Source organism: Apium graveolens, chromosome 10 (genome assembly GCF_009905375.1).
Source record: "Apium graveolens cultivar Ventura chromosome 10, ASM990537v1, whole genome shotgun sequence".
Classification (NCBI taxonomy): Eukaryota; Viridiplantae; Streptophyta; class Magnoliopsida; order Apiales; family Apiaceae; genus Apium; species Apium graveolens.
The window spans coordinates 87405962-87420579 of record NC_133656.1 but is presented as its reverse complement, the minus strand read 5'-3'; positions in this window follow the sequence as shown (position 1 = coordinate 87420579).

Sequence of the window (14618 nt, the reverse complement as noted above, 5' to 3'; positions counted from 1 at the left end):
AATAGGATGATGTTTACTGCATTGCCAAATAATGAACACCATGTGTTGTTACACACCAATATGAGTCTCAAAAAGATATTATACAGTCTAGTGAATCAAATGATCTTGGTATCTCTGCTTTGTATATCAGACATGTTAGCAATTTTAGGCATTCTGATAAATATGTAATATGTGAAGCGTGTGGTGTACATGACATAGCAAAGAGAGGTGTTTGAGTGTGATGTGATATCCTAAATGGTACTAAGAATCAAGAAAAAAGCATAGACTAGTTAGAAGATTAAGAAATATGGTAAGAATTAACTAAATGTATCAAGAAATGCACATGCTCATATGCAGTTGCAACTGAATGTGAAATGATGATGGATACAAACTCATATTTATAAAATAAGAGTTACAACATTTACTCAAAGTGATGCATTGTTCACTTGTTGTATCAAAATTTGATCATGATTACGAGGATTTAGATATTTCATTATGTAATAACTCGAATTTTTGAGACTTTGTAAAACGCTTAATGAATAGTAACCCTGACAGATGGGAAAAACTTTTTAGCCCACACTATGTTGTGCATGAGAAATTGAGTTTCGGAGTTGATAATATGATTATACGTACCAAATAAGTGTATGTAAACGCCATTAGTTTTCGAAGAAAATGAACTTTGAAAAATGACCGTATCTACAAACCATCAAGGATTACGGGAATCACAATATAATTACGAATTTAAAATCCTACAGATTTATATCCAAGAACGATACTTCAAGACATAAAGAATGTACGCGAACCGTTTACGAGAAATTATTACGAAAATGAATATGCGACCAAGCAAACGCGTAAACGAATAAATAAACGTATCGAACCAAACTAACTAAACTAAGTAACCATGGTAAGAAACTAACCATGGCTAGGTTACCAAATAGTAACCTAAACTAGGAAGCATGATGACCTAAAGCTAGGAATAGTAAAGCTAAAACCTAAAACTAAATAGATTAACTTGTAACCTAGGAAGCTAACAAGATATGTCCTAAGATATGCCAACATTTTCTAGTCCTAGAATATATACTAGAAGATATACAAATTATAATACAATCTTATACAAGAAGCATTCAAGAAACACAACACAAAACTCTCTCTCTCTCTTCCTCCCAACTTATTCCATTTTGCCCTAGCAAAAGAAAGAAGAAAAATAAATTCAAAACCCCAAGTTCTGGCTATAAAAAAAATCCACCATAAATTCCCAAGCTTCATACATCCTAAACTAAGGTAAGATAATTTTTTCAGCTTATTTCATTGAGGTTTGATGGGTGAAATAAATTTAAGAAAAGTAATAATGAATAGTATGAATAATAACTTTTCTTTGGTTTCTTGATTTTAATGGTTGATCTAGGTTCCAAAAACCCTACCAAGCATTCCTAAGACTTCACCATTATCAAGAACACATCTCAAGCTTTCAAGAAAGGTATAAATCTTTGACCCATATTTATTTAAGGTTTAAGTTCAAAGATCTTTTGAAACCTAGTTATAAACTTAGTTTTAGTGGTTGATTTGTTGTAATCTTGATGTTTAGTTAATTAGTTCTGATGTTGATGATTGTTGCCTCAAGAACATGATGTTCTTGAGAGGAGTTAGTGTGGGGATTATGATTTAATGATTGTTGTTGAGTGACATTTATGACACTTTATAATGTTCTATTATGCTTTGAATTGATGTGTTTGTACTCAAGTTGTTAAGTGTTTTAACGTGTTTTCTAGTATTTTTGCATTTCAAGCATTATCTAGGTAATCAGGTGAATTAGCATTGTTTTGGTGCTAATTTGGTGTCAAGGAGGTGTTGGAATAAAAGCTCGTGGAAAGCCGACTCGAAGCAACAAAGAAAATCAGAACTCTGAAGTTTTTTTCCAGAGGTACGGCGCACCCGCATTGGTCAATCGCACAACCGTGCCAGGATGTCAGAAAGGCAACGCGCCCGCGCTGTGATAGCGCGCGGCCACGCCGGTGTAAATTCAAAGAATCCTGATTCTATTATAATTACAATTGGAGGACTTTTGGATTGCATGGGGTTGCTATATATATTTGAATAAAGGACGTTTTCCAGGGAGAGACGTATCAGAGCGCAACGAGAGCCGTAAGAAGACCATTTTAGCACGGATTCAACGAAGATGAAGAAGATCTGGTTTTTACTTGTGAATCTTTGTTCTAAGTTAAAACTTGGATTCTAGTTTTCTTACTTGCGAACCTTACTCTTGTTTCGTACTTGGTTTTGTTATTTAAGTAAATACTACGTTTGTTATACCATGCTTTCATCGGAACCCACGTTGATGATGAGTCCGATTATAGGCTAATCGTTATCGTGGGGTTCTAGCAGATTTATTTATGGATTTATTTAGTTAATTTGTTTTGATGCCTTACTGTGTGGGGATTGTATGATAACCTAGTATTAGTTGTGCGTATTCATCTTATAAGCGTCGCAAACTTATAAGATAGCGTGTTAATCTTTAATGAAGCGACAGTGAATTAAAGGATTTAGAACTTGCCATGCTAGCATAGGTTCATGTATTTATCATGCATGATTTGTGGGTAATTTTAACCATCTTACTTGCCATGAATAATCATGATAGATAACTTGTGCTTAAACCGTTATATTTTCAAATTCTATAGACATATAGGGTTTTAATATAATTGGTGTCTATTCAGCTTCTATCTCTTTTGTGGATGTCTGATAGTATGTTATTCGTGCAACAAAAGTTGGCGTTTATCAGTTTCGTGTTATCTGATTAGTATCATCACATTACATGCTAAGGTTATGAACAATAAGGCTATTGAATGAAGTATTTAATGAAGTTAGAATGCCATGTTTGTCTCATATAATATACAACCCTCTTTATTCTCTTAGTTATAATTGTTAGTTTAATTTTTAGTTATAAACAACCTCAAATTGTTATCGTCTTAACATTGAATAATAACCATACATTGTTGCTTAAGTGCATAAATTAATTAGTTAACCAAATCCAGTCACTGTGGGAATGAATCTGATTTTTATCTTATACTACTTGCGAACGCGTATACTTGCGTGAATTATTAGCGCGTGTTTAGCGACTAACAAGTTTTTAACGCCGCTGCCGGGGACTGCATTGTTAATTTTTAGTTTATGTATTTTCCATCAGTGTTCGTTAAAGTTCATTGACTTGGACATTGTTACTTATCTGTTTCCTTGTCTTATTTCAGGTACTCTATCGAGGGTGTATGCATACGTGTTCGCGTACTCGTAAGAGAACTCTGGATAAAGCCGAGGAAGAAGTTGTGGTGGTTCGAAAAGAAGTTTTCGAAGAAGAAAAGAAGGTAGAAGAAGAAGAGAAAGTCAAAGAACTAGTTTTAGTAGTGATGGGAGATCAAGCAGAAAATCCTAAGGCTTTGATGGACTATTCTCAGCCTAAGATCAATGACATTCAGTCAAGCATCATTAGGCCAGCCATCAGGGCTAACACTTTTGAGATCAAGTCAAGCACGATTCAGATGATACAGAACTTAGTTCAGTTTGGGGGTTCTCCTACTGAAGACCCCAACATGCACATCAGGGATTTCATCGAGATCTGTGACACTTTCAAGTTCAATGATGTGACTGAAGATGCTATCAAGCTGCGACTCTTCCCATTCTCTCTGAGGGACAAAGCTAAGTGCTGGTTACATTCCCTACTAGCAGGGTCTAACACCACTTGGGAAGACCTTGCTTAAAAGTTTCTCACTAAATTCTTCCCTTTGGCGAAGAGTGCTGCAATCAGGAATGCTCTTACTCAGTTTGCTCAGCAAACTGGAAAATCTCTTTGTGAGGCTTGGGATTGATATAAGGAGATTCTAAGGAAGTGCTGACACCATGGCAAGCCTGATTGGATGATTATTAACTGTTTCTATAATGGATTGGGTGCTACTTCTAGACCCATGCTCGATGCAGCATCAGGAGGATCCTTGTGGGCTAAGAGCTACGATAAAGCTTATGAATTGATTGAACTGATGGCTGCTAATGAGTACCAAAATCCTTCCCAAAGACTGACTCAGGGAAAAATAGCAGGAATTCTGGAGTTGGATGCAGCAACTGCTATAGCTACCCAACTTAAGGCTTTGACGATAAAGGTGGACACTTTGGCTAATTATGGAGTTAACCAAATTGCTAGTGTTTTTGAGCTTTGTGTCGGTGCCCATGAGACTAATCAGTGCATAATTTCTAGTGAATCAGTTCAGTTCGTGAGCAACTTTCAGCGTTCGCAGCAGCCTGTTCCAGCCACTTATCATCCCAACAACCTCAATCATCCTAATTTCATTTGGAGTAACGCTCAGAATACGGTTCATCAGCCTTATCAACAGTATCCATCTAAGCAGTACAACCCTCCTGGTTTTCAGCAACCGTAATATGCACCAAGACAGAAACTTTAGCTGCAACAAGCTAATGAAAAGTATGAATTAGAGGAGTTGAAGCTTATGTGCAAAAGTCAAGTTGTATCTATCAAGACCTTGAAAAAAACAAATTGGGAAAATCGCTAATGACTTGCTAAATCGTCAGCCTGGTACACTACCTAGTGACACTGAAGTGCCAGGAAGGAAGCGAAGGAGCAGGTAAAGGCAACCACTTTGAGGTCTGGAAAGGTTACGAATCCCGAACAAACTCAAGCATTGACCGAACAAAAGTTTATGAAAGGTATTCTCTCTCGGAAAGTAAAGCTAGATGATTTAGAGACAGTCATTCTCACGGAGGAATGCAGTGTTGTGCTGCAACAGAAGTTACCTCCGAAGCTTAAATATCCAGGAAGCTTCACTATTCCGTGTATTATTGGAAAAGTGTCTTTTGACAGATACTTATGCGACTTGGGAGCTAGCATCAATCTAATGCCTTTGTCAATCTTCAAGCAATTGGACTTACCTGATCCAAAACCAACTTATATGACTTTGCAATTGGCCGACCGTTCTATTACATATCCCTGAGGTATTGTGGAGGAAGTCTTGGTCAAGGTTGATAAACTCATCTTCCCTGCTGATTTCGTCATTCTTGATTTTGAGGAGGATAAGAAGATTCCCATAATCTTGGGAAGACCTTTATTGGTGACCGGCCGAACCTTGATAGATGTGCAAAAGGGTGAGCTCACAATGCGAGTGCTGAATCAGGATGTAACTTTTAATGTGTTCAATGCTATGAAATTTTCTACACAAAAATGAGGAGTGCTTAAAGGTGGAGTTGGTCGATTCTGTGGTTACTTCAGAACTTGTTCAATTGCTAAGGTCCGATGCCTTAGAAAAAGGCTTATTGGGAAATTCAGATAGTGAAGATGATGAAGGTGAAGAACAATTACAATATTTGACTACTTCTTCCTGGAAGAGGAAGATTGATATGCCTTTTGAATCTTGGAATGGAAGAATTGAACAAAGCTCCTAAACGCCTCAAGCCATCTATTGAGGAAGCTCCCACTCTTGAGCTTAAGCCTTTATGTGAGCATTTGAGGTATGCATTTTTAGGTGATGCATCTACTTGGCCTGTTATTATTACATCTGATCTTTCAAGTAGTGACGAGGAAAAGCTCATGAGGCATCTAAGAGAGTTCAAATAGGCAATTGGTTGGACTATTGTAGATATCAAGGGAATCAACCCTTCTTATTACATGCATAAATTTCTGCTAGAGGAAGGTAGCAAGCCTACGGTTGAGCAGCAAAGAAGACTTAATCCGATCATGAAGGAAGTAGTGAAGAAAGAAATTCTTAAGTGGCTAGATTCAGGGATCATCTATCCTATTTCTGACAGTTCATGGGTAAGCCCGGTTCAATGTGTGCCAAAGAAAGGTGGAATTACTGTAGTAGTAAATGAGAAGAATGAGCTTATTCCTACAAGAACAGTCACGGAGTGGAGAGTTTGCATGGACTACAGGAAGCTGAACAAGGCCACTAGGAAGGATCACTTCCCTTTGCCCTTCATTGACCAGATGCTTGATAGATTGGCTGGTCATTAGTACTACTGTCTTCTTGATGGTTATTCGGGTTACAATCAGATTTATATCGCTCCAGAAGATTAGGAGAAGACTACCTTCACTTGCCCATTTGGTACTTTCTCCTTCAAACGAGTTTCTTTTGGCCTGTGTGGTGCACCAGCCACATTTTAGAGATGTATGATGGCCATTTTTTCTGATATGATTGGCCAGAATGTGGAGGTGTTCATGGACGACTTTTCCGTATTTGGCGCTTCTTTTGATGAATGCTTGCAAAATCTTGGACACGTTCTCAAGAGGTGTGTTGAGACCAATTTGGTTCTCAATTGGGAGAAATGTCAATTTATGGTGTGACAGGGCATTATTCTTGGGCACAAGGTTTCTAGTAAGGGTCTTGAGGTTGACAAAGCCAAGGTGGGGGTCATTGAAAATCTTCCTCCTCCTATTTCTGTTAAGGGAATTCGCAGTTTTCTTGGTCATGCGGGTTTCTATAGGCGTTTCATCAAAAACTTCTCTAAGATTTCGAAGCCATTATGGAGTTTTCTAGAGAAAGACGTCCCTTTCAAGTTTGATGACGAGTGCCTTGCAGCTTTTGAAACATTGAAGAAGAGTTGAATCATGGCACCTGTCATAACTACACCTGATTGGTCTGAACCTTTTGAGATGATGTGCGATGCAAATGACTATGGAGTTGGAGCAGTTCTTAGGCAGAGGAAGAACAACATATTTCCTGTGGTCTACTACGCTGGCAAGACCCTAAATGTTGCTCAACTGAATTATACTACTAAGGAGAAAGAACTTTTGGCTATTGCCTATGGTTTTGAGAAATTTCGATCTTATCTACTTGGGTCTAAGGTGAGAGTTTTCACCGATCACGATGCAATTCGTTATCTTGTCTCAAAGAAGGACTCGAAGCCTAGATTGATTAGATGGGTTCTTTTACTTCAAGAATTTGAACTAGAGATCAAGGAAAGAAAGGGGACTGAAAATCAAGTCGCTGATCATCTCTCGCGTTTAGAGAACCCTAATGCTACTTCATTGGATAAGACATTGATAAATGAGTCTTTTCCCGACGAGCATCTGTTTGGAGTGCAAGAAGAAGAACCGTGGTTTGTAGACATTATGAACTACCTTGTGAGTAATATCATGCCTCCCGACTTATCTTATGCTCAAAGGAAGAAGTTTCTCCATGAAGTGAAGTGGTATATGTGGGATGAGCCATTTCTTTTTTGACAAGGAGCTGACCAAATCATCAGGAGATGTATTCCTTACAGCGAAACGGGGGGGGGGGGGGGGCGGGATCTTGCGAGATTGCCACTCAACGGCTTATGGAGGACATTATGGTGGAGAAAAGACAGCAGCTCGTATTCTGCAAGCAGGTTTCTTTTGGCCAACCTTGTTTAAAGATGCTCATTAGTTCATTTTGAAATATGAACGATGTCAACGTGTGGGTAATATGTCTAAGAGGGACGAGATGCCTCTTAATGTGCTTCTCGAGGTTGAGGTCTTCGATGTTTGGGGAATTGACTTCATGGGGGCATTTATCTCATCCTGTAACAATCAGTATATCTTGTTGGCGATTGATTATAGGTCAAAATGGGTTGAAGTTAAGGCGTTGCCAACGAACAATGCGAAAGTGGTGCTTAATTTTCTTTATAAGCAGATATTCACAAGATTTGGAACTCCAAGAGTCATAATTAGTGATGAGGGGTCGCATTTCTGTAACCGCAAGTTCACTACTATGATACAAAGGTTTCATGTGAATCATCGCATTGCTATGGCTTATCATCCTCAAACGAATGGTCAAGCCAAGGTATGTAACAGGGAGATCAAGCACATTTTAGAGAAAGTTGTGTGTCCATCGAGGAAGGATTGGTCTTTGAATCTTGATGAAGCTGTTTAGGCGTATCGAACAGCATTCAAGACTCCGCTAGGGATGTCACCATATCAGTTGGTTTCTGGTAAGGGGTTTCATTTGCCGGTGGAGCTGGAGCATAAAGCGTATTGGGCTTTGAAGAAATTGAATCTGGATTTGGATGCAGCTGGAAAGAAGAGGATGCATTAATTGAATGAGCTCGACGAATTTCGACTTCAAGCTTATGAGAACAACAAAATGTATAAGGAGAAAGTCAAGAGGTGGCACGACCGTGGTCTAGTGCTCAAATCATTTATGCCGGGGCAACAAGTTCTTTTGTTCAACTCTCGTCTCCGTCTTTTTCCTGGAAAGTTGAAGTCAAGATGGTCAGGGCCGTTTATTGTCAAAACTATGTTTCCACATGGTGCGGTAGAAATTTTTGAGAATGATCCGGGCTAAGCATTCAAGGTAAATGGACAGAGGTTGAAATATTATTATGGTGACACGACAAACCGCGAGGTGGTTAGTGCCGTTTTATTGTCCGTTTCATCTCGAGTTATACGTCAAGCTAACGATGTAAAGCAAGCGCTTCTTGGGAGGCAACCCAAGTCTGTTGTACATTAGTAAGTAGAGGAAGCAAGAAGAAAAGAGAAAATCATAAAAAAATCATAAAATAAAAAAATTGAGGACTGACTACAGAAGCCTGGCGCGCCCGCGTTGTCCTAGCGCGCGGCCGCGCTGAAAACACAGAAACACGACATGCCTGCGCTGTTCCAGCATGCGTCTGCGCCGGTTTGGCGGAAGTATGGCGCGCCCGCGCTGTCCTAGCGCGCGCCCGCGCCGAGGTCCCGACTCAGAAAATAATAAAAGGCAATTTTAAGGGGGAAAATCGGGATTTTTGCTACAAAATCAATTCCCAACCAAATTTTACTCCCCCACATCCCAAATTTCCTTCTCCAAATCAAACCCATTACTCCAATTATTCCCATAATCAAATCCCACTTCTATTCCATATATAATTCTCTTTTCAACAACAATATACATAAACCTCATACACAAACTTCTTCACCACTTTACAAATTCTCAAACACAAATTCTCTCTCAAACACAACTCTTATTCTCTCTACTCAATTCCAATGGCACCCAAGAGACAAAGAACATAACTAAGTAGCAGCACCACCGATTCTTCAAGTTTGGGTGGTGTAAGGACGAGGTTCTATACTCCCAAGGTTGAAGCGGAGTATACGAAGCTTTTGTCGAAGCCGATCATCAAAGAGCGAGGTTTTCTGCCATCAGGGAAGGATGGTAAGCTATTGGAAGTGATTCAGGAGATGGGCTGGGTTTCTTTTTGTGAGGAGCCTGTTGTTGTACCCATAAGTGTTGTTCGGGAGTTCTATGCTAATGCAAAGGTGGAGTAGAATAGTTTCACTGTGGTTAGGGGGATGAAGGTAGAGTATAGTGCAAGAGTGATAAGGAGGGTAATTAATCAACCCGCAAAATAGCCCAGTCAGGACATTTGGAATGATAAGACTCCAGAGGATTTTGACTTGGATAAGATTGTTGCTACTCTATGTGTACCTAAGACTCATTGGAAATTCAAGAGGAGCACAACTGATTATGCCACATTCCCTGCTTCTTGTATGAACAGATTTGCCCGTGCTTGGAATGCCTTTATTTGTGCTAATATCATGCCATCGTCTCATATGCATGAGGTTACTGTGGAGCAAGCACGCTTATTGTGGGGTATTCTAAAGGGTGATTATGTGGACATTAGTAGGATTATTCACCATGGTATTCTAAAATTTTTGAGAGGGAGCACTATGGGTTCTATACCCTATGCGTCCATAGTAACGAGGTTGTGTGCGGTAGTTCGTGTTCGTTGGGCCGCACATGAGCAGCTTTAGCTCCCTAGTTCTGCCATTGATAGTTCAATTATATTGCACATGGTGGAGTGGTATGGTGGTAAGCCCGATCCTAATGGGCTTGGTTATTCATTTGATATGCTTCCGGGAAAGCGTCCAGCTGATCAGTATTATGCTGGTGGTTCAAAAAAAGCCCGTGAAGTGGGTTAGAGAGCTCAGTTGGGTGAGGAGATAGAGCCGTCTCAGTTACAGGAACAATCGAAGAAGGGAAATACGCAGTGCATACGTTTGGCTAGGAGGATGGATGCGATGCATGACATCCACAGCAGGTTTGCATGTGATCTCACCCAGGCATTGGGGACAGCTTTTCGAGCCACCGGTGTTGGCATCCAGTGGCCAGTTTTTGGTGAGGATTTCATGTATCCACCTCCGGACACACCTGACACTCCACCCGTTGAGGGTGAGAAGCCTGATTCTGATTAGGTATTCCTGAATTCCTTACTATTACCTTCACTGAGGACAGTAAATATTTTAAGTTTGGGGGTAGTAGTTGAAGGAATATGTTTATGTGAGTCACATTTAGTTTGCATATTCATGATAGTTTAGTGCATATAGTTTGCATATTTTGCATTGTAGTTTTTTATATTTTATTTTTGGTAGTTTTTATGATAATTTGTTCATATAATTCATGCATTTGCATTATAACGTGATCCCTTAGATGATTTTTCTGATTAATTTGTTATATTAATGCTAGTTTAGTGATGTCATATTTAGTGATGCTAAGTCTTATCGAATTAATTTGCATGCTAGAGACACTTGTATTTCACTAAGTCTTATAGGTTACTTAAGTGCTAGATCATGCTTATGGTTTATTTATTTGTTTGTTGAGGTTTAATCGCCTGTTTATATTTAAAATTTAGGATATTCTATTAATAATAAAAAAACATGGATTTTTAGAAATTGGAGAAAAATTAGATCTCATTGCTAGTTGTTTTGGCTAGGTGTCAAATGGCTAGTAGTCGGCTCATATTTATATGAGTAGTCTAGGTTGAACGAGATGGAGCGAAACACACTCGTTCAGAAAGAGAAAAGAGAAAAAAAAGAGAAAAAAAAAGAATAAGTGTTATGTATAATTGATCACGAGTGGGCTCTTTAGTACTCGAGTTATTAAGTTCTTAGGGGACTTTGTGCCTAGTGACCTAAGGCTTTTATAGTCTGGGATCCGCTAACCTAACGCTCGCTACTTGGGTACTATTGTATAAGTCTTTTGTGGACCTCACTCATTGCATGATCAAATAAATATATGTGTGTTATTTTGTTTGAATAAAAGCATGAATCCATATAAAACTCCAATATAAGAATGGAAGTGTTATGAGTTATTTTGAGTCTAGCTTTTTATTTTTTATTTATAACCTTGTGATTGCCTTGTTGAGTAGTGAGTCATGATTATTGATCTAGTTGCGATAGTAGTAAGAATTTGCACACACGCAGTCTCTAGTTTGTAAATTAATTTGTATGATTTGATTGATCTTTATGCGAGTAATTGCATTTGTTGAGATGTTGCTCGTTGATTGGTTTAGTTATTCTATTGGGATCATTGAATTCATATTAGTTGTATTCATGCATTTTTATTTCTTGTTCTTTGAGTCTGTTTATGCTTGAGGAAAAGCATTGATTCAAGTTTGGGGGTATGTTGAGTGGCATTTATGACACGGATTCAACGAAGACGAAGAAGATCTTGTTTGTACTTGTGAATCTTTGTTCAAAGTTGTAACTTGGATGCTAGTTTTCTTACTTGTGAACCTTACTCTTGTTTCGTACTTGGTTTTGTTATTTAAGTATAAAGACTACGTTTGTTATACCATGCTTTCATCGGAACCCACGTTGATGATGAGTCCGATTATGGGCTAATCGTTATCGTGGGGGTTCTAGCGTATTTATTTATGGATTTCTTTAGTTAATTTTTTTCGATGCCTTAGTGTGTGGTGATTATATGATAACCTAGTATTGGTTGTGCGTATTCGTCTTATGAGCATCGCAAACATATAAGATAGCGTGTTTGTGGCGCCCTCCAAACCCGGGTCAGAAGTTTGGGGTCCACACTCACGCCTTATTTATAACCTGCTTATAACAATAATAAAGATAGTAATAATATATGCAGTAATCCTACTTACCAACCACCACGGACCGCAATAGGTTAAAGTATGCACACAAGCCAAACACACTAATATATTATAAACCGTTCAAATCCCAACCATTCAAACTCAAACTGAGTATTAAACTTTATTATAACTTTTACAAACTGAAATTATTCCAAAAGAAGCCTATTAGCTCAGCTCAATCAACCTGAACCCCTAGCTCTTGTGCTGGACTGGGGATCCTCGCTACCAACTGGTTCCTTTTTAATTGGAAGGAATATAAACAACATCGCACAAAAAGTCACAATGACAAAATTGAGAATAATGATCATCAAGTGAACATGATTATATTATCAAGTGAACAATGGTTTATGATTTAGAATTGGATATTATACTTTTATTTTAAAAAAAAACAAGGTTAGGCTGCTGATCAGTCACGTACTAACCCCGAGCAAAGCACACAACATTGCTCTAACTACTGGATCCAAGGCACACATTGGCCTAACTTTACCATTATATGGTCTGACCACGAATCTGGTCCACAATTTTATAAAAACAATCCAATTCTAACATAATAACATAATAAGCAATAATAAACAATAACCAGAATCATTAACAATAATGAGTGTTTTACAATGAAAGGGTTTCAATCCTTGTAAGGATCAATAAGGTTATTTAAAAGCTTGGATGCTGGGTAATGAAAGAATTGGATAACAAAGGAATCAACATTTCAGGGTTTCAAAGATTTGGGCTTTCAAAGCATAGGATACAATGGTTGAGTATACAAGTAATTCAGTTCAGTGTTTGGGATTTTGTTTGTATGTATTTGTGAAGTAGTATCGTATACTTGAGGTTCGTGTTTGGGTATACAATAATCAATGGTCTAGAAAGAATAAGGTTCATGGCTCAAGAACAATAACTGGAATCAGGGTTTGGGTTTCAGTGCTTCAAAGCACTTACAATATCAACAAGACTATCAAGTACTACAATATCTCGAGAAAGTTCAGAACACTTGCCTGGTATTAGCTTACTATCCTGCACTCGCTTTCAATCACAATCGTCTTACTCCTCAACTACTTGTTTCCCTTTCCTACGTCTTGCCTCTTCTGCTCACATATCATAAGCATCTATCAATAATCAACTCATACGATTCTATTCAACACATACTTTTATCTACCCTTCGTTTCTCCCAAATCCGATTAATGGATTGAAAGTTATGCAATAACCAAGTAAACACCGAATATATAAACCGATAGTCAATCAACCAGTCACGTATAACACATAATACATCACGTATCAATGACATATCATTTATAAAGAAATCTCGATCATAAATAGGCTTTCTGGTATTTAAAATGATTTTTAAAACATTTTTCGGAATTAAAACGGGTCGTTGGATCAATTTCGGGTTAATAAACAGGATTCAGCTGGCCAATTCTGGCTCCGAAACAATTTTATAATAATTATCGAGCCTTGGAAATAATTTAAAATAATATTTTAAAGCTCGAAACTATTTTTCGGAATTTTTAAATCATTTTTAAATAATTAAATCTAATTAAATAATTAATTAAAATCAATTAATAATTAATTAAATCAATTAATCAATTAATTTTTGAATTAATTGACCAATTAATCAATTAAAAATTAACTGAAATCAATTAACTAATTAATTCAGATTTATTTTTGAATTAAAAATAATTTTCGGAATTAAAATACTAATTTTTTAGAATTTTCAAAAATTAAAAATGAATTTTTATAATAAAAATAAATAGGAAATATGATTTTTAAACATTTTATAAACAGGAATCCTATTTTTGAAAACTTTGCAAACTACAGGGACTAAACTTCACCATCTTCAAAACTACAAGGACTAAACTGCAATTTTGCAGTTCCAGTCGCCAGAAAATCGGGGGTGGCCGGAGAAGACGATCCCGGCGTCCTCACCCCACCAACACCTCCAGATCAACACTACACAACACCAGGAACTTGTTCATGCAATCAAAACATTCTAATCATCCCTGTTCTGGCCGGAAATTGGCCAAGAACATCGCCGGTTTCCGGCGAACATCGTAAATCTTTAAAACACAACTCCCTTCGATTCAAGCATCCTTTGTTAACGAGCTATATATCAATCGATTGCAAATTTCATAAGGAACATAACCCACTATAAATCAACAACTAATAACCCCTGAATCAAAAACCCCCAAATTTCAATTGAAAACATTCATACGGGTTATAAACCCTAATTTTAAAATTCGAAAATCAAACTCAAATTTGAACATGTTATTGAACTCCAAATCAGACGTATAATATACCAAAATCATCAGGAAAACAAGATCTACAACATGCAATCATCAAATCATATAAACAATCATCCGAACAAAAATTCATATTTTTCACAAAAATAATTCGAAAATAAATAAATTTTTAGAAATTAAACCTTTGATTCTGCAGGTGTATGGATTACAGATTCTGATAGAGCTTCTCAAGACCTTCAAATCCAGTACTCGAGCTTTTCAAACAAAGATCAATAACACCTTCAAAAGTTGGTTTGATTCTTGAAACAGTTTATGAATATAGGATTTTTCTCTGTAAAATTATATATTTATCTGTCTGCAAATGATTTTGATACGAAATAAAATACGGTAAAAGGCTATTTATATTTACGGAAAATTAGTATCCCGTTGGATCATTCCGGATATAAAATGGTACGTTTATTTGTAAAAACTGATCCAAATGGTATCGGTTTTCGGGATAATTATCCAAATCAGTACAATTTGTACTGCGGTCTTGGTCTCAGC